The sequence below is a fragment of the Lissotriton vulgaris genome, chromosome 9 (genome assembly GCF_964263255.1).
Source record: "Lissotriton vulgaris chromosome 9, aLisVul1.2, whole genome shotgun sequence".
Lineage (NCBI taxonomy): Eukaryota > Metazoa > Chordata > Amphibia > Caudata > Salamandridae > Lissotriton > Lissotriton vulgaris.
In genome coordinates, this window is record NC_141697.1 from 409,476,337 (window position 1) to 409,500,910 (window position 24,574).

At 45.3% G+C, this 24,574-nt stretch overlaps 1 long non-coding RNA gene across 3 annotated transcripts in view; it reads left to right on the forward strand.

Moving 5' to 3' along the window:
* The window catches only part of LOC147690193 (uncharacterized), a 1,258,182-nt gene that overhangs the window by 1,173,260 nt on the left and 60,348 nt on the right, over positions 1 to 24,574 (forward strand). For all 3 annotated transcript variants that reach the window (XR_015299939.1, XR_015299940.1, XR_015299941.1), the window contains one exon: positions 24,096 to 24,155. This is a non-coding gene — a long non-coding RNA (uncharacterized LOC147690193). The remainder of the gene's footprint in view (positions 1 to 24,095; positions 24,156 to 24,574) is intronic.

Here is a 24,574-nt window from a genome sequence, read left to right on the forward strand (position 1 = left end):
CGTAAATTTCGTTACCTCCCCCTAATAAAGATTTGGAAAGAAAGGAACGGAGCCAGGTGTGGAAGATAGAAAAGCGGGATAAGGGATGTTTGTGGGTTGTAAATGGGCAAGGCTACCGGCTTCGGCCGCCTAATCATGATCGGGACAGTGGACACGAGAACCAGTTCAGTTGGGCTGGCCTCGGGCAGAGGAGGCAGCCTTTGTCGAGTCATGTAGCTACAGCGTGATCTGGTTTAAGGTGCACGTGTCATGAAAGAGGTGAATCTCCTGCTAAGGCTACGTGTCCTTAATCGAAATGAAGTGATCAGAGGTTATTGCGTATGTGAGGGCAAGAAAAACAAAATGGCTGCCATGATCTAAGATGGATGCCGTGGGTAGATCAGAAATGTGTTCATAACAGGAGTACTCTTGCTCGTATCGTAGCGAAAACACCAGGATATGCTAAATGGATCATTTGCGGTTCGCTGATACCAATATTATGTATTTCCGACAACATTGAAAACACGGGTTCAAATCGTCACGGAACCTCAGACCCTCCTTTTGCCCTTACATAGGCAATTACTCAGTCTATGTCAGAATCTAGTTCTATGCTCATCAGGTCAGTGACATGTTGTTGTATCATCATCCTTTCTCGTGCCTTTTCTCCAAACGCAGGTGGTTTCCTAAAACAGGTTGCAGCACAAAGACTACACAGGGCTGGACCACACTGGATAATCAGGCAGCATGAGAAGAGAAATACTAAGATGACACCAATGACCATTAGAACCTTCCATCCCCATGCTGAGATCAGAGTCCAAAACCACTCCATGAAGGACCAGTTTCCCTTGTCTACGTGTATAGAGTCGGAAATCTTGTGTAGCTTAGAGATCGCCTCGTAGACTGTTGGAGCATTATTAGGAATAAAGACACAGCAGCTCGATTGGATCATTCTGCATACCCCACCTCGATCTGCAAGTATAACATCTAGAACCATACGGTTCTGCAACGTCATGAGTCTATCCGCCTGAAGCTCAGCTGTCAAATTGCTAAGGGCACCAGCAGTTTCGGTAATAGTAGATTCAACTACCCGTGTTAGCTGACGTATGTTTCTACTATTGGCCATAGGCCCCCAGAACGGAAGGAAGCCTTTGAAGAAGTCTCCAGCTTCCTGACCAGCGGTATCTTCCTTGCTGAAGACACCTCTCGCTACTCTGGTTCTGTGGTAGTCAGATGAAGCAGTGTATGTTGGAGGCAACAATCGAGCAATATAACATGAACCTGAAAAGTCAGCAGGTAACCATGTATATGCTCGGTCTCGACAGATGAAGTAGGTACCCCTAGCAGTAAGGAAAGCAGGGGAAGAGTTAGCCGGAAACACATAAGTCTCTACGCACTCACTCCTCCCTAGCTGAGCTCTCGGATTTCTCCCATTACCTTGCAAACAGACCTGACCTCGGTGAGGTACGACCCAGACTGGAGTTGAGCTTTTACGCTTGCTTTCTCCCAAACTAAGGCGATACTCTGAAGAATTCCAACTTAAATATACTCGCAATTCGTCTCTAGGGTAAGATGGAGTATTATTGACGTCCTTGATCATGTCAATAATTCCCTGGACTAAGGCTTTGTTGGCAGAGTTATATTTAGTGGAACGTGGTGGACGCGGAGGATAGGTTTCAAGGGCATAAGCAAAGATGGTTTGAAGGGCCTGAAATGATCCATTGTAGCTGAAAGGCAAAACCAGATAGGGAATGCCTTTATCCATAGTGTGGGGTATCAAGCCACACACCCAGCAGTCTGTAGTGTTAACTACCAGTTGGTGTTGGTGCAAGAGCTGTACAAAAGTGTTATTAATGAATTCTGAACGTCGGGCTTGCTCATGTTCAGGAAACGAGTGAAAAGAGTGTATAGAGGAAACAGTAGAAGTAACAGGATTAAGGGGAGGTACTGTAGTTACTGGCACATAAATCAAACTTATACCGAAAACAATTCCACCCACCAACGTTATCAAAACAATTAAAAATGTAATGGCACATTGCATCAAAAAGCATTTGCTGTGAAGAATTCTGTAAAGTCTGTTTCTGCGAACATAAATCACATTTTCTCGTTGCAGCGCAGGAAGCTCCATCTTCTACAATCCGCTCGCGACCACTAATGTAAGCATGGGCGGAAAATCCGTTCCGCTCGCGGATTTTGCGGATTTTCGGGAAATTCGCAATCCGCGAGATTCGCGAATCTCCCGCAAAATCCGCAAATCCGCGAGCAGCGGATTTTGCTCGCACTGTTCGCGTGAGTTCGCGCCCCGCGAATAAGTGCAAAATTGCAGAAATACGCTCTTAGCAAAACTGAAAGTAACTACTTACCAGGTTCAAAAGTTCAGGCTCATCATTAGTAGCCATTTCCTGTAGTGCTTCCTGAGGGGCCCCTCCAGAGTTCAGTTGCCAGTTGAAACTATTATGTGACCCTGCTCTGAACCTCAGAATAGTTACACATATGCCACAAAGGTCCTGAATTACAGCTAAGGGAGACAAGCAGGAGCCAGGCTGGAAGTTAAAATCCATTAATCAGCCCCTAATTCATTATTGTCAGTTGGGGCAGGGCAGGTGTTGTAACTAATTTTGCAACAATGAAAGCACTTAGCAAGTGCAAAAGATCACTAATCAGGGCGCACAAAGGAAGCAGGTGCCAGCTAAAAAAATATTCTGTGACACATTAATCAGCCCCAAATTAATTCAGGTCACTTGAGGCAGGGAAGGTGTGCTTTGCTTTGCCGAAAATAATGTACACTGGACAACCAGAGGGTGTGGTGATGAAACAGAGGGTGGCATGGGTGGGCCAGAGGGTGGCATGAGTAGTCAGAGAGTGGCAGTGGTGACAGAGAGTGGCAGTGATGAAGAAGAGTGTCCCAAACAGGCTGGACACGTAGAAACAACAAGTTCGCAAAACTTGCGACCCGACAGGTAAGTTCGCAAATTGCGAAATTGTAAAAACCCTCGCGAACTGGCAGAAACACGGGCGAACACAAAAAAAAAAAAAATCCGCAAATTCGCGGGAATTCGCGGATTTTGCGGATTGCGAATCCGCAAATCCGCAAAATTCGCGAACGCGAGATCCGCAAAATTCGCCCATGCTTACACTGATGATGTGTACGTAGATGAAAATGCCTCTATCAGCCCTGGGAGTTCCCTGAACCAATAGAAAGATCGACCTTGTGTCAGACCCCCGCAGATTCAACTAGGCACACAGCCACGACCCTACGGCTACCCAGACGGCAAGGCAATTTTAAAAACAATAAGACAATAGTAAACTTCCTGGCTGAAGGCAAAAGTTCAATATTTCAAAATATCACAATATGCAGTTGCCTGCTTTATTTGTCCATTTTACGAAGTCGTAAATTATATCTTTGCTTAGCAGGTACTGTTTGATCGGCAAATAGCGTATCACTGGTAGCTGTTGCAATGTTTAAGTTCGCAGATGACAGAGTTTCTTCTGATGCAGGGGATAAATGTTCAGAGTTTAAAGGAGTCTTTTCAGAAGGAGAGTCAGATTTCGGAGTGTCAGTAATCAATTCGGCATCGCTGAAAGGGATGAATTTTGGCGTGCGTTCAAACTCGGAGGCACCAATTCCCTTCTTCACCCAGTCGTCGTAAGGAAGTGGCAAAGGTACACGCTTAACATGAGATGCGTGCACCCAATGCTTGCGACCAGCTACACGAACTGCTGTTCTCGTTGCAAGCAGGACCTGGAAGGGGCCGATGTATCTGGGCTGAAGATTCTTCGTCCTCGCGAAGTTCCTGATAACCACTTGATCTCCGGGTTTCAGTTGATGCCCTGGACTCTCCGGAGGCTTTGGTAAAGCATCGAAAACCTGTTGGTGAATAAGACTCAATTTAGCAGTCAAGTCGTAAAGGTAGTCTATTAACATAGGATATTCTAGAGAACAAAACTCCTTAGGCCTCGGCACACCCCAAATGTTTGCCGGGCGGCCAAACACTATCTCATACGGGCTAAGCCCCACTCTAGAATGTACAGTTGCTCTCGTGGATAACAAAGCCAAAGGAAGTGCGTCTGGCCAAGCTAAACCTGTGGATGCCTTCTCTGAGGTCGATGACAAACCTATACACTGGAGGCTTTGTAGGATCAGTTCGTTTCAAAATCGGTAATACAGGACTATTACAAACATTTCCCCTAGTTTCTTCAACTACACTTTTCTTAATTAAATCTTGCACAATCAGTAAAAGTGCACGCTCACCTTCACTGGATATTTTGTATTGAGGAATTCTTGGAAACTTCACATTTGCTTTCAAAGTTACTACATATGGTGGTATTTCTAAAAGGCCTACATCATTAGGACCAGTCGCCCAAAGAGAATCAGGGAGTGAACGCAGCTCTGGCGGGAGTGCATCCATTGACAAGTACATCGGAGAGGTGATTCTTTTACCCAATGTAAGCTGTACCCCTTCCGGAGAACAGTACAATGTTGCATATAGTCGTTTTAACAAGTCTAAACCAAGCAGATTTTCATTACAACCCGTCGTCAAAATCAGGGGTGCTTTCAATTGACACGGTCCAACAGAAATAGACAAAGGGCCAGATATGGGGTTGTAAACAGGGGCGCCTGAAAAACCTACAGAAACATTTGTTGAGCCAGACAAAGGTGCGCCAGGGAGTTTCGCATGAATGATAGAACTTTTTGCGGCACCAGTATCCAACAGAAACGGTTCGACTACACCTGATGTTGCTACTGCGACATAAGGCCCACTCTGATCCACTGGAACTGATACTACTCCCTCTCTCTGTCCATGGCTGTCCTAGTACCCATTTTGCTGAAATCCCTCATCCGCTTCACAATAGTCTTCAACAAGATATTGTTGAGATCTATTTTGCTGGGCTGACTGTCCATTTCTTTGATCAAAGTGATTGGAAGGACGATCATTCGTCTGTGGAGGCATAGCATCTCGTCCTCGACCTCTAGAATTCTGCACAAAACCACCACGACCTCTCTGAGCTGTTGCTGCATTATTTTGCGCTAAGATCGGACATTCATTCTTGTAGTGACCCTCTTTCTTACAGTACGCACACTGGTTCCACTGATATTGAGGCATCGGTGAACTATAATCTGTCCTTTGATATGAATTCTGTTGCATATTAGTCTGATTCGTGCGAGGCGGATACGCCTGTTGCAAAAGAACTTTAGTCTTTAAATCTTTCGTTTTCTTGTCTGATTTCTCTTTTTCCTCTTTATCCCTATTTTCGTAATATTGTGCAGTTGCAAGTATTTGCGCAGTTGTAGAAACAGCCCACGCACTCTCTGAATCCTTTAATTTATTGCATAACTCAGGTAACAAATTATGCACAAATTTATCGACAAACAGTCTCTGTCCTCCTTCTGTGCTCATATCTTGACCACTATGATCTACAAAAGTCTCTTCGAACCTCGTGAAGAAGTCGGAGACACTTTCGTCTTTCTTCTGCCTACATGCGGATAACTTATCCCAATTAACACGCAATGCGGGCATCAGAGTCTTCATTAAGTCTATTATTCTACCCGGAAGATTAGCAATTAGGGGTTCAGGTTTTGCACCACCCGTTTGCTGACCATCCGCTGCAGTGATAGCTGCCCAATCACCACCTAAGGCAACTTGATGATCCTCCCTACGAATTTTAGCCCACACTGGTTGAGGAACTACATTTCCAAATAACATATCAATGTCTGCTAAGTTCATTATACAAGCCTCAACTGTTTGCGTCAGTTCTTTATAGTATCCAGCAGGATTCTTACGCGGGTCTGGCAAAGCCTGTTTTACAGCTAGCACTTCGGCTCGCTTCCACGGAATGTGTATCCACACTCTTTGGAATTGGGCTGGAGCAGCTACAATACCACGAACATTATCAGCTTGCACAGCTTCGCGCCAAATTGGAGGAACCTCCCTCATTGGATATTGGCGACTCAGCTTCGTCTTACCTTTGTCTAAATCTCTCGGTGAACGAAGAGATGGATCATTTCTAAAACTTAAGATCAGTTCCATCGCTTCTTCTATATTTTCACCTACTATCATACCAGCAGCAAACTCTTTCTGAACCTTAATTAAGTCTTCTAAATTCGATTCAACATCGTCTTCTTCTATCTCCTCACGTAACAACAAGCACATCTCATCAAAGACATACCGTTGCGTTGGTTCCTTCCACTGCATAAATGTATCTAGCACATCTCTCGTACTATATCTCCTACTCTTCGAAATCCATCTGAGAGCCGTGGAATCTAAAATTCCCCGTTCCTCAGTACTTGGAAGCTGGCTGCGTCTCTGAACAGAGTCAGAAGTAGGAGTCTTGATTAAAGTTTTATAGAAAGGAGACAGCATATTAGACACAGAATCAGTGATTCTTCGACGAACAGAAAGTGGAGTCAACACACTCGCAGACGTAGAGAACACAGTGGAAGTAGGAACAGATAGCGGAACAGCAGGAGTATCGAGGAAGATACTTTGTGGAGCAGTAGGTGTAAGCGAGACAGATACAGGTATAGAAGTCGGCAACCCAGGAAGAGGAGGAGCCGTAGGAACATTCATATTAACCACAGGAGGTACAGGAGCTTGATTCTGAGGGGCAGGAGCAGGAATACCAGGTTGTCCAGCAACCGGTAATTGAACATTCGGTACAGGTGGAGCCGTAGCACCTTGTGCATACGGTGGAGGTGACCGTAACAGATAAGACAACAGAGGATCGTTTTCGGGGTCCTCTAGTATCTTAGCTGTTTTCGATGGCAAGGCAGGATAGCACTTGTCGATCGCTAAATTATGCTCTCTAATGGCCACCTCTATGGCCTTCTCACACTCATTATCTTGCAACTGTTTAGTTGCTTGCTCTAGAGTCAACTCTTCTTTCTCTTTCTGTTCTTTCTTTAACTTTTTCATTTCTCTTTGTTTGGATTCTTTTCACCAGTAACGGAAAGAATCAAACATTGCCGGCCGGGCTTTCTTCCTAAACAATTTCGCTTCTAAATTATCAAGAATTTCGGGTTCAAAACTACCATGCATTGGCCAACTAAGGACACCATCTTTCTCAGTGTAGCGGACCCACACCTCATTATAAGATATAGGACCCACACCATGTTTACAGTACAAGTCATATAAAGGAGTCCCAATCGGAGGAACCAGACATGAGTCCTCCAATCGTGAGTCACTGTTGCAACCAAAGCACGACAACATACAATTTCTCCGACTTACCATTTTTCAGTCCGGAACACAAAACAAACAAAACACAAAACAGATATGTGCACCTGAACCAAGAACTTTTAGGCCTACCAAAACGAACTGATGTATCGATACCCAAACTAAACCAAATAGATTATCGTAACCAGAACAATCAATGATAATCTTACGAAACCAAACCAAACCAGGAACCAAAAAGGATTTTAACAACCCTCTCAAAGTAACCCACTAGCTAGCAACCACTAAATACTTAACTGAGGCACTGAAGACGTCACCAAGGAGAAACCCGTCACGTTTCGCCGTACTAAGGACTGCACCTCAGGTCCAAGACAGGGCGACGGTCAAGGCAACGGCCCACTGCAGCCGTCCTGAACGGGAACCCTCGTGGAAGAGAACTTCGGGCCACTTTTGCGATATGCCGGGATCGATGAAGTGGGGCGCCTCCCTCAGGAATCTTCACACGAAGCTTCTCGAACTCTTCAGGCTTTTGGACCGGTACCGAATGACGTCGCCCCACGTTGGGCGCCAATTGGAGTTCTGGACTTTTTGGTTCCGTCCAGAGGTGTCAGGGAACAACACCCAAAGACCCCGGAGTTCCACCTGCCTTGGTGCGCAAATGAACAGAAACACGGGCTTCTCGATGGTGGCGTCAAAGACCAAAGGTTTATTACTGCAGGGACACAGAAGTCACAGAAACTACGCATGGGCAGTATCTAGGAGCCTGTTCAATTTGTACAAAGAGGGTTGCTCCTTATATACTAAATTTTGGCCTTCAGGCGAATTCTTCACATGTTGGTACATTCCCAAAACCTTTGTGTCATAAACAATAAATATTTGGCGTACACAGGAACCGTTGATAAAATCTGGTACAAAACATCTACGAAGAGGGGTTCCCACTAGTTCATCACAATCCCTTGTCAATATTGTATTCAAGAGCCGGACCGCCTCATCGTAAATTTCGTTACCTCCCCCTAATAAAGATTTGGAAAGAAAGGAACGGAGCCAGGTGTGGAAGATAGAAAAGCGGGATAAGAGATGTTTGTGGGTTGTAAATGGGCAAGGCTACCGGCTTCGGCCGCCTAATCATGATCGGGACAATGGACACGAGAACCAGTTCAGTTGGGCTGGCCTCGGGCAGAGGAGGCAGCCTTTGTCGAGTCATGTAGCTACAGCGTGATCTGGTTTAAGGTGCACGTGTCATGAAAGAGGTGAATCTCCGGCTAAGGCTACGTGTCCTTAATCGAAATGAAGTGATCAGAGGTTATTGCGTATGTGAGGGCAAGAAAAACAAAATGGCTGCCATGATCTAAGATGGATGCCGTGGGTAGATCAGAAATGTGTTCATAACAGGAGTACTCTTGCTCGTATCGTAGCGAAAACACCAGGATATGCTAAATGGATCATTTGCGGTTCGCTGATACCAATATTATGTATTTCCGACAACATTGAAAACACGGGTTCAAATCGTCACGGAACCTCAAGATGACCCCCAGTTTCCGCCCGAGGGGCGGTTTTCTCTAGACGCATCCTTTTGTTTTTCTTTCTTTGTGAGATTTTCATATTTGGTCCTTCTCTAATGTTATTCTTTATATATAATTGATGACAATTCCCTGTTGCTTCCCTGATCAGAAGGCCCCCAAAACAGCAGGGGAAGAATTCATATTTTATGATGGGATCCATAGAGCACTTCTGTCTAAAACCATCAGACCAAAAATGAATAAACCAGCATTGTTTCAACACTCAACACTGCGTCACAACAGATCAGATGAACTCTGCTACGGAATTGGAAGATCCTAAACTCCGGTGGTTTGAATGTGGACAAACCGTTATTTTCTTTTAAACGGAGCCAAAATCTCAAAGATCTTCTAATTCATACCAGTCCTAGGGCACCCCCTAAGATCGGGACTACCACTACAACTACAGGTTTACCCAGACTGATGGGCCACACGCGTTGTGGCTCATGCAGCGTTTGTCATCTAACTTCTAACACAAAGCATATCAACCTGGGACTCCATTCCCCTTGGAAACAGAGATCCCACACTAATTGCAACTCGCAGGGGGTCATTTATCTAATCACGTGCCCATGCCACAAACAGTATGTAGGCATGAAGGTGAAGACTCGAATTACAGAATACAGCAGCACTATTAGATGTGGCAGATCTAATACTAGACTGACTTCACATTTCCTAGAGGTATGGCACACCTCAGAAGACTTAAGGTGGATTGTTATCAAAAGTTGCAGTTGGTTATGCATACTATGGATGACAATCAAACTTTATTGCTGCGTGAACAGCAATGGGTCTATCGGCTCAAGAGCCATATTGTGTAAATGATGATATACCTTGGCAGGTGTTCAGCAGGTGAATTGTGATTTCTGCTCATTCAGGAATTTTGATGAAAGATATCTGGTGTATAAATGTGAGCTACTGGCATTGGGAACTGTTATGGTTTGTTAGAAGATGTATTGACAACAATATTTCTGACATCACATGTCAAAGGGCTATCTTCAATTTGGAGTTGGTTTTTTATTCCTTTGAGCATTAGTATGCCCCTCCTCCCTTACCCACCTTGGTTCGCGTGTCCTAATTAGTCTGGATGATAGAGAGACCTACCAGATCATATAAAAACCAAAATAATTAATTTTATGTTTGTTCACATCCACTGAGGGTATAACGGATCACAGTCCCCCTTTTTACATGTGGAGTGGGGGTGGCGTGTACTTAGATCGATATACCCATCATTGAAAACGAATTTACCACCATTAGGAATACAGTAGGTTTCCTTTTTTTTTTCTTTCAAAGAGTGCACCAGAATACGATTGAAAAAATAGGCTGGGTTTCCAAACAGCGCCTTCGAACACGGTTTGCGGACCCTTCGGTTGGAACATTCAGTGAATTAGAAAGGGCAGGTTGCCATGACAACCCCCGGGAGATACTACACCTCCAAGCAGCCCCACACGCACTGACGTAATGACACGTACACGCTTCCTAGCGGTTGCGGGAGGGCGTGTAAGGAAGAGATTCTAATAATCCATGAAGCCGCTTTGCGCTCGGCACACTACGCGGCAGTCCAGGAGCAGGCACTATTTGTGTGTGTGTGTGTGTTTTTTGCGGGGCGCCTGATTTGAACTATGGGATTACTCTCTCAAACCCTGCAGGTATTATACACGCTGACATGAGGGAATACCGCGTTGGATGCAGGAAATGATCTCTTGTCGTCCGCTAATTACATAACTAATGGTTCCCCGCCTCTTGTTCTTTCCCTCGAACACAGGTTGTGTTCTAAGGAATCATCCCTGCCGGGCGCCCTTTTGAATTTTATACACTGATAAACTTGGTAAGTTCGCCATGATAATCGGGCACAGATGGCTTAATCTACACTATCTTATATGCTTGCCGGTTTTGTAATATTAACTGCAGCAGGTCGCGCTGTAGGAGAATGGGGTACTTCTTAGGCAGCGGTATATATATTAATTTTAATTTTAATTACCCCCTTCTTGTGTTGATACCTGCTCATGGCATGAAGGGTTGTGAGTGGATTTATGAGCAACACATAGGGTCTGTTTAATATAATAGTCCCAGATACTTTGTAATAGAGGGGGACATCATTAAGACACAAGATATATGTAAATCTTTAATGATGTTTTACAATAACATGCACAACACATGAAAGCATATGATTTATTGTGCTTCTTTCCAGTACCTGTTTCCCGTGTTGGCGGGACTATCCTCCACACGTGTTTGTTGATCGATTCTCGATCCATCTCACTCCATCTATTTGCCGGACTGAGGTGAGGTGGGTAATAGGACTGGGACGGGTAGACGTCCTGAAGAAGATCGGGGTGACCAGCTTATTATTGGCACAGTAAGTCGGTTGAAATATGTTGGCACAAGCAGTTTAAGGAGGGGTGTTGCGAGAACTTAATATTCTCTTCAAACACTGCCCATCCTTCACTATTTTAATCCTGGTCGTGGAACCTACAAATAAAGGTTCAAAGGGTATCCACGAGGCAGTTTTAAAGCACTTTCTCATGCTGCACTTTGTTCTATCACTATGCCCAGTCACAGGTTGATACTCACTGTGTTATCACTGTTTTGTCACATCTACATTGTTTTGTGTTTATGTTTCTTGGTTTGTCTTGTTTTGTGTTTCCCCTTCCTATGCTCCCTCCTGAGCGTGGCTATGCCAGGGCGTTTTGTAAGCAGACCAGATGATGAAGCATGTCACACACATTTGTGTGTGAGTGAGGGAAGTTTTCAAAACATATTAGTTTTGCCACTCTCGTGTCTTTGTTGTGTTTTTGTTCTCTCTACCCCTCTATGTGTTTACATCCATAGAGCGTCCACAATGCTTCCATTGCAGCACCAATGAGAGGCTCATGTTCAATACTTGGGTTACTGGGATCCTTGTTTTATTTTATTTTTTTCCTCCCGCCTCTGGGCTTATTTTTCTACGCTTTCCCGACAATGGGTTTCTTGTTAAGATCAATGGAGACGGGGCTTGGATGAGTGTTGTTCCCCTATATTGAGCTACAGGGGCATATTAGCAAGAACCTCGTTAAAATTATCGCAGTTTTAGTGGCAGGAAACTGGCGCTAAAACAGCGATAAATTTAACAAGGTTCTTGCTAATATGCCCCACAATTTGTTATGTAGGGCCGGATTGCATTCTACATGTGATAGATCCTGATATGCATGTTCTCATTAAGCTGTTGCATAATGTATCATGGAATGTGGGCTTATTTGATGCTCTTTTTACAGGGACATGAGTCTTTAATGTGTTTGGCTTGTGCTGTATGTTTTACATTTAATAAACAGAATTTACAATTAATAATAGTTAGAGACATTGAACAGTATGCTCTTTATCTAGTCTATGATTACAACAAACACCATACCACCGTGCTTGAAAGGAGATATGAAGTGCACTCTTCCAATTTATAGTAATCTGTTGAAATGCAATAGCAATTAATAGGTCTACATTTTGTATATTAAAAGTACAACAAAGCCAATCATCAGAAAGACTACCTAAAACCAAATTATTAAGGAGAATGGTATATTTGTATGAAAAATAGAGCCAATTTGTTTCCATACTTGTAACCAAAATTGATAGGTGGTGGGACATTCAAATAGAATATGTTTAATATCAGACATTGATGCAGTACAGGACCAACAAGACAATGGAGTGGCAATATCAAATTTGTGTAAAAAAGCAGGAGTGATTAGAAGGCCCTTATAAATAAAAAAGAGTGTTTGAGTTGTGTTGGCAGGACATTGTGAGCAATTCTTGCTAATTTTAAGCCATCATTTTTTCAACAAGGGAATAGGAAAGAAGGTGTGAAGATCTGCTTCTCGTTGTAATTCTAGCGTTGGTTTTTAACAGTCAATAGGGGAAAGGTAAGGTGAGAAGCAGTAGGGGCAGTTAGCAGTAATGCTGGTATAGGTGAAATAGAAAAAGGGGAAATGGGTAATGAATAAAGTGAAAGGTTTGTGGCAGAAATAGAAGAGATCAGTGACTGAAATTTGTATTGATAAGAAAGAGGGAAGTGAAAGATGGATTGAGCCTGCGGAAAAGAGCTAGGTGAGTGGTTATGTATCTATTAATGACTCCATGATAGACCTTTATCTCTCCCGGCTTTATAAAAGATAGAATAAATATAAAATATACGTAATTATCTGCAAGCATTCTTGAGAATAGTAAGAGACATGGAAGAAGAGCATTTAGTAAAGGACAAAAAGTCTGCAAAGAAGAAAGATTAAATAAAATATTAAAATTAACTCCCCCTTGCTGTTTTTGCTTTTGTAATTTGGCCAAAGATATATGATACTTTGTATTATTCCATAAGAACGCAGTGAGAATTGAATACATTTTTTTAATAGTCTATTTGGGAAAGTTAATTGAAATTGCCGAAAGATAGAAAAGAATGATGGGGACTAAAACCATCTTAATAGAATCTAACCTACTCCACCAGGAGAGAAATAGCAGATTCCATTGTGAAGTATGGTTAGATAAATTAGACAGATAAGTAGTAGTATTGAGTGATATACAGACACATGCATCAAGCAAAAAATGCCTCACAAAAATTGTGAATCGCAAAAAAGGCTGTTTACGAGCGCAATTCAGCCCCTCCCAATGCAGGAATCCAATTACTGAAAAAACCACACAAATTCTCAAAATACGTACTCACACATATTGCGAGAACCAATTATGCAAATCCTTATCTGTGAGTCCCTTAACGGCTTTAGCAAATAGCGATTCGCTAATAAAGAGTCGCAAACCAATGCATGTAAACTCGCAAATAGCGTTTCGCAGGAAAATCGCTATTTTGTAAGTGCAGATTAAGGGGAATCACAATCAGGTGGTAAGGTGGAGAAAAAAAATCACACAGGTGCAACCACTCAGAAACCTATTTAAAGTGACCCAGAAGACCCCTGAAGCTTTTTACAACGGCAGCGGTCTACGTGATGGAGAGGAGGATGAGGATCCATGCAGCAGCCTATCGCAGAAGAAGAATACAGGAGCGGATTTTCAGAGTGCGCATCATATTGTTGGGACAAACAGAAGATGAAATCTACAACAAGTGCAGGTTGAACGGTGCAATGATCCTACACCTAATAGCAGAACTGAAGCCTCTAATGCAGCGCAAGACCCGTAGGACCCATGCTATCCCCGCTCATGTCCAGGTCCTATGTTGCCTGCTCCTACTTGCCTCAGGCAGTTTCCAGGGGGTAGTAGCTGGAGCTGGAGGGGTATCACAAAGCTTCCTTTCACATTTCTTCAAATCCTTCCTGGACACCATGATGACAAGGATCCATACCCACTTCACCTTCCCCACCACCCAACAATAATTGAACAAGACAGGACTTCCACCAGGTAGCACAGTTCCCTCATGTGATCGGTTGCATAAATTGTATGCATGTTCCCAATTGTCCCCCAGCAGCTAAGGAATACATGTTCAGGAACAGGAAATCCTAACATTGTGGCGCAATACCCTGGAAGCACACATGACTCCTATATATTTTGACACAGTGGCATCCATACCCATCTTCTATGGGGTGAATTTGGCGAAGGACATCTGCTTGGTAAACACATATACTTATTCTCAACACAAATAGACAAAATGTCAATGCATCACTGTCGCTAACCCTGTGCTTACTACCCTGTAGGTGACAGTGCATACGCCGCGTGGAACTACATATTGACGCCATACCTCAACCCAGTCACACCACATGAGCAGAGATAAAATACAGCACACAGAAGCACACGGAATGTAATTGAACGCACATTTGGACTACTGAAAAGTCGCTTTTGCATCCTACACAAAACTGGTGGAGCTTTGCAGTACCGGCCAGAGACCTGCTACTGGATTGTGGCTGCATGTGCCATGTTGCACAATATTGCCAACAGGAGAGGTATACCCATTGAAGTATCTGACAGTAAGTCTGAGGGGGACAACCAGCCACCAGCACAACTACGACAAGAGCACGGGGCAAGCTCAGCAGAAGGGCAAAGGAGACGTGCAGACATCACACAACATTATTTTTGAGGTATGTAATGATGAGACAAGAAACTTAAATTTCAAACAGAAAAGTATTTACTAACATGAGCCCATGTAGTATTATGTTGCCACACAGAGAATGGTGCTAAATAGTACAGTGATTGCATTAAAAAAACAGCAAATTAACCTATTCCAGGACCTGGAACTCAATCACTATCTTGGTTTTGTCCATGGTTACGTCACCATGGGCAAATGAAGAAGGGCAAGTCAGTTTAGCGCTTACTGCCACGCTCCCCCAAACGTCTTTCGCCTGCATCTGCAACATCCCCCTGGTGTGGACCAGAAGGTGTTCCGCTGTGGGTACTGCGCCTTCTGGCAGTGGTCACTGGCACTGACAGGCTGCTAAGGCTGGATGCCTCCTCACTCCCCTCCTCCCCTGTTATATTGCTGCTACCAACAGAAGTAGCCTGGATCTGTTCCACAGCAGTGGTTATTTGGCCAAGGGCCCTGGCCACAACCCCACAACAATGGCCCATTTCAATTTGCATGGCCATGGACTGACGTGACAGCAATGAAGTAGTGTTGCAAAAGTTGTTGTTTGACCTGGTATGCGCATCTTGAACTGCTGATGCTTGCTCCTCTGTGAGTCATGGCCCTCAAGCATCACCCTGGTTAGCTCCTGCATTCTTGCGTTGGTCTGCCTATTTCCCTCCACCACTGCTGTAGCTAGTTCTCGCACACTATCTGTCATGCCTGTGATGTTACTGGCTAATTTTGGTTAGTTGCAGCTGGATTGACTCCATATGTCTTACTTGCAGGCACTGCACCCTCAACATCTGGGACTCCACGCCACCCTACACATTTGGAGCCTGGTCATCCTGAGCAGCAATGCGGGCCCTTGATGTGCGCCTCCATGTTTGTCGGACCTGTGCCTAGGGTGTAGGTGTTGTGTTCACACAAGCTGGATAGTCACAGGAGCGAGTTCAGGAGCCGGCTCAGATTCCATGGGCTGCAGTGATGGGATTCTGAGGAAATATAAATTTTATGGTCAAGAAATGTTCCCTAACGTGTACCCCACTGTCTCCATGTACGAACTTAAAGTGCATGTAACTTCCCTCCTGTGCCAGCTATGAAGACGCAAACACATTTGCGTCCAACGTTAACATGTCCTCTTTCAGACCCACCCTGAACGGGTTGAATATTCCGTTTCTAAGTATGCCTTGCCAACGTCTTTTTGTGGTGTACTTTACACGTTTTCCAGCCCAGGCGAAGTAGGCCCTGAATTCTGCCATCGAGCCTTTTCCTGCCTTCAGACTCTGAAATGCCTCAGCCTGGGCCGGCCCTTGTACCCGTGACCTCTGCCTTACTCCCTGCGCGGCTCACGGCGCTTAGCTCAGCCTGTTGCCTGCCAAGATTGTATTCAACCTTCGAATTATCTGTTCCGCTCCTCAAAAATACATTCCTGCCTACTAGTTTAAGTAAACATCCTTCCAGCTGCAGAGCAAAGGGCCCGGCCTCACTGTCTCCGTCCGAGTAATTCATAGTCTCTGTTACCATGGTAGGCCCATGCCCCCTCGCATCTCATGCAGACACCTAGACGCTTATACACGCACTCACAGTCAGTATAGAATAGCCTCTGTCCGAGAGACCTTTTCCTTCTAGATAATATGGTTCCCAAACATCAGATACCAGATATGATATAGGAACGAGTTGATCTGACATGCCAGACTTCTGTCTTTTTCCTCTAGTGTAAATGTCAAGTCCCCTGCACCCTCCAACTTTACGTCAATCACACGTCATGCAGCTGCGCGCGCATCCTAGCTACCGATTCCTGCTGACTCTGCACTATTCTGTCATAGAGCCACCCACTTCTGACACTTACATGTGACGTTTCTAGAACACACCTCTGTGCACGCCTTAGTTCACGCCTTCTGATTACGTATTGCTAACACGTGTGTATCCTTATCTTGTTTCTCTCAGCTGTTACGCCTTCTGCATTGACTTCTATTGTGTATATTAAGTATAAAAGTAATGTAATGTCAATAAAGTATGCTCTATCCCTTCCTGCACCCCAGTGGTGGCAGGAACCCGACATCCGGTACCTGACCCATTCCTTTTTAAGGAATAAAACCCCTAAGAACTCTAACACCACGGACTCTGCGTTTTTTTTTCCGATTGAGTTATTTTTGTTTAAGTACTTACCTGCATAGAAATTAAGACGGTAAATCAAATATTTACCACAATTTGGGCCCTGCGTTTTGTGGGTGGGGGGGGGGCGCTTGCTGGGGCAACAGGTGTCTCCACGTCAGTCTCTGCAGGAGTCTCCGAAATGTGTAGACATTCACTGTCTTCAGAGTCTCCTTCTGCTGCATCTGTGTGGTGAAACAGTGCAATGTTAATTTGTGTTAAGGCTACTGTTGTGTGACATTAAGAATACTTGGCTCACATTAAATCACTGACTGCAATCACTGACTGCCATGCAGTGTTGGGGTGTTTTACTGGCAATTGTTGTGTTTAACTACCCACTTGTCTGACATACCTACAACTCCCATAATGCATTTGGCATATGAGGGAAAATGTGGACTTGAGTTTGGCCTGTACACTGGGGTTGGACTGAGGGGATGTGCACAATTGAACAGTACTTTGAAGTGTATGGTTGCATGCATCTTACCTTATGAGGTACTGGCCGCTCCGGATGTGTCCAGCTGGATCACTCCCACCACTGCTTCTGGCTGGATTGTGGACTCCACCAGGTTTCTATTATCAGGAACTGTAGATGGGCCCCCTCCAGTACTCCTGGCCTCCTTCAGTCTGTCTGCTATTCGCTCCTTGGCACGGCTATGCAGGTCATACTTGAGGTCATCAATACTGCAGTGGGTGACCCCCACAGCATTGACCTTGCTCTTGATACGAAGCCATATCCTGCGTTTTTCAGCCTCTGGCACTTTCAGTGAGCTCGTCATGGCTCTTGGCCACCTCTTCTATGAGGTTTCCCATTTCCTTCTTGCTGAATTTCAATTCGCGGTTCCTGGGCTCGGCATGTTCCCCTGATGTTGGTTGATCCATTCTGGTGCACTGAAAGTTACTGCAAGTTGGATGGTGAATCTACTCAGCTCCAGCACTCTGCTTCCTCCTCTCACTTTCTGGGCACTGAAAGAAGCATGGGCCGGAATGATTTCCTGTTTGTGATGTCTTCAGCATGCTTCCAATGCGACGTGCTATTTGCGATTTAGCTAATAGCAATTTAAAATTTTTGTTGGGTTCAAAAGAAATTCCTAAGAGGTGAAATCATGTTTGATACACCATTTGTTAAGTGGAAGGATTTCACATTTGTCAGAATTAAGCTTGTAACCTGAAAGTGAGGCAAAAGTGTAAACTACATTTAAAAAGGGTTGTAAAGAAGAATCAGGAGAGGTAATATATAAAAGAATATCATCAGTGTAAACTGGAAACTTCATTTGTTTATCTCATATTTGAATTCTTGTAAGGCACTATTTTGTCAAATTTTAGATTGAAAAGGTGCATGAGCCAGAATAAAAAGAAGAGGCGATAGGGGGCAACCTTTCTGTACACCTCTTTGTAAAAGAAAAGGAGAGGAGATTCTGCCAGTAACAAATATAGATGTGGAAGGGGAAGAATATAAAAGAGAAACTAAGTTAATGAACGTTTCCCCAAAACCAAACCATGAAAGTGCAGAGAATAAAAAATTCCAGTATATCAAAAGCTTTCTCAGCATCCAAGGATATGGCTGCTAAAGAATGTTTATAAGCTTTAAATTAGCTCAGAATATCCAAGAAAAGCCTGGTATTATCAGAGAGTTGTCTACCTTTCACAAAAACAGCTTGTTCACGACCAATTAAATTGGGGAGGAGAAGATCAAGGCGAAATGCCAGAATCTTGGCAAAAATCTTATAATCAGAATTAAGTAAGAAAATAGGTCTATAATTTTTGTATAACTTATGATCTTTATTGTCTTTTGCTATAAGGCATAGTAAGGCTTCTTGAAATGTCCCGGCAGCAAAATTGGAAGAAGTTAAGAAAGTAAATAATCAATGTGATTCTGGGATCAATTGTTTACAGAAATGAAGGTAGAATTCAATAGGAAAACCATCAGGTCCAGGAGCGTTACCCTTTTTAATAGAGTTAATGGCAGTACGAGTATCATAATTTGTGATATCAGAATCAAGGGGAAAAAAATCAGAAGTTAAATCGAATTCCTGGGGTCGTGGACAAGATGGCAGCCGGGTGAGACATGCATCCAAGTCCCTCCAGTGCCACCAATTCTCAGCATCGTAAAGCAGCCCGGTGACGAACGCTTCTCAAGGGGGAGGACACATCAGAGACCCGGCGAGGCACCCCGACCCTCTTGTCGAGAGGAAGCGACTTCGTGGGTGAGTGATCCCGGCGTAGGGACTGTGCGGGCCCTAGCAGCGCGAAGCTGAGTCCTGCAACCTGGAACAGCCTCAGACATACAGAGTGCCCACTGGTCATGCACCAGATCGCGCAATCAGTTACACAAGCCGCCACAGACATCGGAGAAACCGGCGGATGCCTGGCTAAAAATCTGACCGGAAGTAGAGGAGACAGAGCGGCTGCTGAGGCCCACATCCAGAGCACCCAGAGCTCCAGGAGTGTTGCATACTCATGGCCCTGTGATATACAGGGGAGAGGTCCGAAAGAAGGGGTCCCAGTTTCGGGAGAGGAAAGGTGCGCAGCATTGCCTGCAGAAAGACGTGGACCACTAGGGCACGCCCACGGCCTGGAGGCTTAACGGCCGATGGGGGCAGACAGAGAGAGAGTGGAGCTGGTGTGCATCTCTCCGGCAGAGCTGCGTGGGCCAGAAGTCCCCCTAGACCTAGCTGAGGCAAACCGAGGCACAAGAGTAGCGAGCTGGGGAGTGAAAGCTCCTGACACCGATTGACGGTCGCGGGGGTACCCTGGTGGCTCCCCTGGGTCTGAAGGCAATCTACAGAGGGGGCCTGGACAACCAGTGGCCTCCAAACGATGAGCCGGGTGGAGGCCCCATTCCTGCTGAGACACCACTGATGGCGAGGAGGAGCGGGGGAGACCATGGAGCTGCTGACCCCCGCATGTGTGATCGATGAGTCAGAGAGTGCCTGCGCGCCTGCAAGGAGCAGATGACATTGCTATAGGCTCTATGGAGCATGCACTGAGAGCGGGGGTGCGGCATGGAACGAGAGCCTAAACAGACTTTGAGAGACCCCTGAAGATCAGGCCTCTTTTGCGAGAGACTGTCTACTGCTGAGGCCTACCCCGCAGAGAGTGGACATTGCGCCTCCTCTGGTAGAGTCTCATAGTGCGGCTCAAGACGCTTGCCCACGTAGGAGAAAGTGGCACGGACATCCTGGGAGGGAGACAGGTGAATAGCGCAACATTAAAGGCATCGGCAGGAGTGATCCCGGGTGCATATGAGTCAAGACCAGCAGGCAGCCCAGTCCAAATATTTACTGCGCAGATGGGCATTGCTTCCTCACAGGTCACCACCTAAATACATCAAAGCACTAAGATAAGACACCTGGAGATCGTATTGCATTCGGATAGCAGCTTTTAACTCGACAGACACAGCAAGTCATAAAGTAATCTCCCCCTTCACTATCCATCGCGCCCGACATAACCCGGGACAAGACCCGGGGAACAAGGCCTTAGGCGGGTCGACTGGCACAGGGCTAGCCCTGTGCAATCGTACTAGGGTGACTGGACACCTCACTTTAAACTCACAAAGACCCGGATGTAAAACAATAAGGGTGAAAGGAACACGGGATTCTAGTGTGGCCAACTCAGGACTTATAGAAACAACCTCTCCCTTCTCGGCCCTCGGTGGCTGAAACTGCGACTGCCATGGCTACTGCTAGGGTCAAAAAGGATTGATCTGTAAAGGACATGCTGATAAAGCAGTCTATAACAGGCACCCCCTCAGGTGTACCAACAGGAGAGGAAGATCATAGAGAAGGGATGGAAGCCTCCGATGCCCCAGCAACCAAAGCCTTCATGACCTCACTTTTCACCTCTCTTCGTGAAGATTTGCACTCCATGCAGTCCCAACTCTCAGCAGAAGTGCAGAACGACCTGGATGAGAGGGGTCGAGTCGCATCTCTGGAGGAAAGAGAAACAGGCAGAGACAAGGCGCTGGAGATGATGCAACAGGAGATCCTGCGGCTACAGGAACAACACATTGAGCTACAAGCAACCGCTGAAGACTTGGAAAATAGTTTGCGGAGAAATAACGTACGCATGAGAGGTGTGCCGCTGCAGGCAGAAGGGGAGGATATCCACTTGTACGTTTTGGTGCTCTTCAAACAAGTACTGGGAGACAAGAGCCCCGCAGACATAAAAATTGACAGAGTTCATAGAGTTTGTCTTCCCAAAGCAATAAAGCCCCCCGCCTGACATCCTAGTGTGTGTCCACAATTTTCAGATCAAATAATCCATCCTCTTCCAGGCAAGAAAAGCTCATCCAGTACAATTCCAAAGTCACACACTGCTTTTCTTCCAGGATCTCTCTTTGACTACACTTTTCAAACGCAGGAAATTCCAGTCCATCACCACGCATCTTAGAGAGAAGGGTATCTCGTACTTTTAGAGCCATCCATTTCACATCATATTCTTATATGAAGGCAAGCTATGGCAGATCAAATCCCTAAAACAGGCCCAAGAGATCCTGGGTCTTGCAGCAGAGTCCCATCAGGTAGGCCCTGGCAGACACATTAAGACTACTAGAACCGAAGACTCCCGATGGTGCAAGGTCAGAAGACGATCCGCTAGTCCTAAACCAGATTTGGAAATGATAAACAACGCGAGGAAGGCAGTGATCAATGCCCTGACCATTTCGCCGGTCTGTCTGGACTCCCCCTGAACAGTGCATCGTTGGCATCAGGAAATGGTAGAACGGTAGGCACCGGAAGGCGCCCAACGACCAATCCAGACCTCCTTCACAAGTTTATCATTCGACTCAGGCGAGACCATTCCACTTCGGACACCAACGGCAGCCGGCGCACGCCCCATGTGATTTCTTCCTTTGACAAACTGATGTCCTTTAGTGAGATACAAATGTTCACTTACTTTTGTTTGGGGGGGTTTTCGGGGTTTGTCCTGGGGTAGTTCTTATTTTTCTTAGTTTCCTCCTCAGCACCACAATTCTCAGGTCAGGGTAGCTATCAGGGCAAGAACAATCATAGATCAAATGGGGCCCGCACTCCATGGCACATACACAGAACAGCGTGCATATCCCTTTTCACATGCACTCCATGGGCAGATCCCTGAAAATCATAAGCCTCAATGTTCGAGGTCTTAACCATCCATTAAAGCGTGCAGCCATTCTGTCCCTTCTGGAGAACTCTGGGGAAGAAATTTGCCTCCTCCAAGAAATCTACCTCATGCAGTGAGATACCCACTGCAAGCGCTCCCGAAGGTTCCCCTCCAGCTCTGGTCTTGCAGCATATCCCCAAAGACTAATGGGGTTGCCATTTTCTCAAGTGCAAAATTCGGCTGTAAGCTTATTGCTACAATAGCTGACATCAGGGGACGGCTATTAGCAGTTAAGATACAGTGGAAAACGTATCAACTCACTCTCGCTAACATATACGCGCCAAACACACAACAAGAATTTTTCATATTCAAGGCACTGGGAGAGGTTATAACATCTGCAGATGCAACTATTTTAATAGGTGGGGATTTTAATTTGGTTATGGATGCAGCTCTTGACAGCTCAGGGCAGAGCTGAGATCAGGTCATAAATCAGCGCAGACGGGATCTTTCTCAGCAGAGGTTTTGCACTGGCTTGCAGAATCGGGTTACAGGACAGCTGGCATAGCCATCACCCAGATACGCAAGATTACACATATTGCTCAGCAGCGCACAAGACTTATGCCCATATAGACCATTTCTTAGCCTCAGCAGTGCAGGCCCGAACCTTCACAATCTCACCATTGAACCACAGTCTCTTTCTGAACATGGCATGATCACAGTCTCACTTAAAATGGTCACACCTCCCTCTAGCCCATCAGGATGGTGACTGAGAAAAAGCCTTGTACAGTCTAAGTTAGTAGAAGAGAAGATCTGTGCGCGAATCCTAGACTACCTAAACATTAACGATGTGGGGGATAGGGCCTTAGCAGCAGTTTGGGAGGCTCTAAATCTAGTAATCAGGGGAAATGTATAGCTATCTCAGCGGGGAGGGGAATACGTCACGAGAAAAGGCAGAGCATAGAGCAAGAAGTTGCAGAATTAGAAGCAATACACAAGCGAACAGGGGCACCCAGATAATGGAGGGAGTTAGAGAAAAAAAGACTTTCCCTGAAACGTCTTGATTTGGACAGAGCTGAATACGCTCTTCTGAGACTTTGCCACAAATTCTTTTTAAGCAGTGACAAATGTGGAAGAATGCTGGCACAAAGGCTCAGAGCAAAGACGATAGGGACGTCGAGCCGGCTGGTATCACAGTGTAGGTTGATCGGGACATAGCGAAGGTGTTTCAAAACTTTTCTCAAAACCTGTACTCTGAGTCAGACCTACCACATGCATCATCCTGCACCTACTTACAAAATATACCTGTCACCAGATTGTCGCTGGCCATGGCAGAACAATTAGATCAGCCTATCGTATCCAGGAGGTTATTACAACCATTACACACCTTCACCTGCATGAATCCACGGAGCCTGATGGATTAACGGTGCAATTTTACAAAATGTCCTGTCCAGAGCTGGCACCCTTGCTGACACGACTATTCAACTCCTTTCTGGAAACTGGCTCTCTAACAGACTCTATGCTGTAAGTCTCAATATCAGTCATACTCAAACCAATGAAAGACCCTGTGGAATGAGGTTTCCACAGCCCCATATCTCTGCTGAATATTGACGCCAAAATATAAGGCTTTCAATCGGGTGAAATGGTCCTACCTGTTTGAGACGCTGCAACACTTTGGGTTCGGGGAGGGCTTTATTAGGTGGGTTGGCTGTATATATCGTGCTCCAAGGATCTTCGTCAGAGTCAACGGAGGGTCCTCGGACTGGTTTCCATTAGCAAGGGGTACCCTCCAAGGGTGCCCTCTATCACCACTCCTTTTTGCACTATATTTAGGCACCTTTGCCGAGAAAGTGCATGACGACCTGCAGATACAGAATTGAGAGACTTTGGAGAGGTCTCAGGATTGAAGGGAAACCTAGGTAAATCCCAGAATCTGAACCTCTCAGTGGCTTCTGACCAGAAGAACTAACTGAAGAGAACGTTCCCACTAACATGGGCGGAGCAAACCAAAACGTATTGTGAGAGTTTATAATATGAATCGAATCAGTGCCTATAAGGAGTCTTTGTATATATTATAATATGTGCTTCAACCACTTATTTAAATGTCTTTTTTTTTCTTTTCTTGTCTCCTTTTCCACTGGGTCTTCCTAGTCAGTCCCTTTGAGGAGTCTTCCTGGCCACCATCATCCCTCGGACAAAAGAAAGGCTCAGGTAAGTGTTTTGTTTTATGATTTGTTTCTTCTTAGTTTGAGTAAGGGAGGGAGTGAGGGGTACATAAAAAAAGGATTTAAGACACCAGATTCCGTGTCAAAGCGTGAAGGGGAGGAGAGTCGGAACAAACAAAAAAAAGACAGCAGAATGAACCAAGCAACAAATTGCTCTTCCAGGTTTTCCCATACGTTAATTTTGTTCCTTCCCACTCCTCCCTCCGCGGCTCCTCAATTACTTTCTGTTTATTTTCCCTTTAAGTACCCCCATAATCACCCACGCACCTTGGAGCCAGGGGTCGTGGATCGGGTAGTTCTGGTATGTTCTGTTGTGCCAGATCGCCAGTTTCTTCAGTTTTCTCTTCCGTGATAGGACTGGCTGTACCTCGCCCGTTGAGGTTGCTTCAGTGCCTGGGCTTGGCT